We start from the raw sequence: 961 nt of genomic DNA on the forward strand, positions 1-961 counted from the left end.
TTTATAGACGCTGATATTTCTGAGTTCCATAGCTTGTGTTACTAGTTCATTCTGCAAGAAGTAATACTTCTAGAGTCTCTACTGAGCATAGACTCTCCATCTGGAAGTTTTTCCTTCCCTGTGGCCTGCCCAAAATTAGAGATACAAAATACAACTTTCATCTTTGTGTAATCATCAGGTAATAGATGCCTATTGTGAGCATGTTGGTGGCAAAATAAATACCAAAAAGGAAACGATTAAATCTTATAAGAAAATAATACTAAAATATGTCAAATAATAACAAAGAAAATATAATAAAAATATAAAAAGAAAAAGAAATTCCAGATGGATTTCCCATTCCCGAAATGAACCACTGTTAACAGTTGTGTGATTTTGTTTTTAATCTTCTTCAAAACAAACATATACACCCATACAATTACACATATACATATGAACAGTGCATTTTCTCTTCAATTTCAGCCTAACCTGTATATCTATCTATCTATCTATCTATCTATCTATCTATCTATCTATCTATCTATCATTTAGCTTCTCACAGCACTTCTCTACCTTTTGGCTAAGATCAAGTGTAGTATCTGTTCTTATAAGTTTAATATCTATCTACATACCTACCTATCATCAGATATGAAAGCAGAGAAGGCAATTACTTAATTTGGTGCCATTATAGGAACAACAGATGTCTTGGACTGCTTCTTTGATTAGACCCAATACATTGACACTGTTACTTCTTTGTTTAGGTTAAACCGTTAAAAATTTATTCATTAATCAATTAATCTATTAGTAAAGTGAAATAATCATTTTAGAAGCCATTGTTTTAATTGATATTAGTCCACTGGCACAACCCTGCCAACATACTTCTGAGCATGTGACTCAGACATTGGACATGAATATTATGGGACTAGAGCAACTTAGGGAGTATGTGAGATATAAAGCCTCTATTTTTTTCTCTTTCACCACACCT

General features: G+C 32.3%; 1 pseudogene; it reads left to right on the forward strand.

Annotated features, from left to right (window-relative positions):
• Positions 1-536: 536 nt before the first annotated feature.
• LOC135277173 (U2 spliceosomal RNA) lies at positions 537-749 on the forward strand (annotated as a pseudogene).
• The last annotated feature ends 212 nt before the right edge of the window (positions 750-961 follow it).

Source organism: Aotus nancymaae, unplaced genomic scaffold (genome assembly GCF_030222135.1).
Source record: "Aotus nancymaae isolate 86718 unplaced genomic scaffold, 86718_ANA_hifiasm-v0.15.2.pri h1tg000029l, whole genome shotgun sequence".
Lineage (NCBI taxonomy): Eukaryota > Metazoa > Chordata > Mammalia > Primates > Aotidae > Aotus > Aotus nancymaae.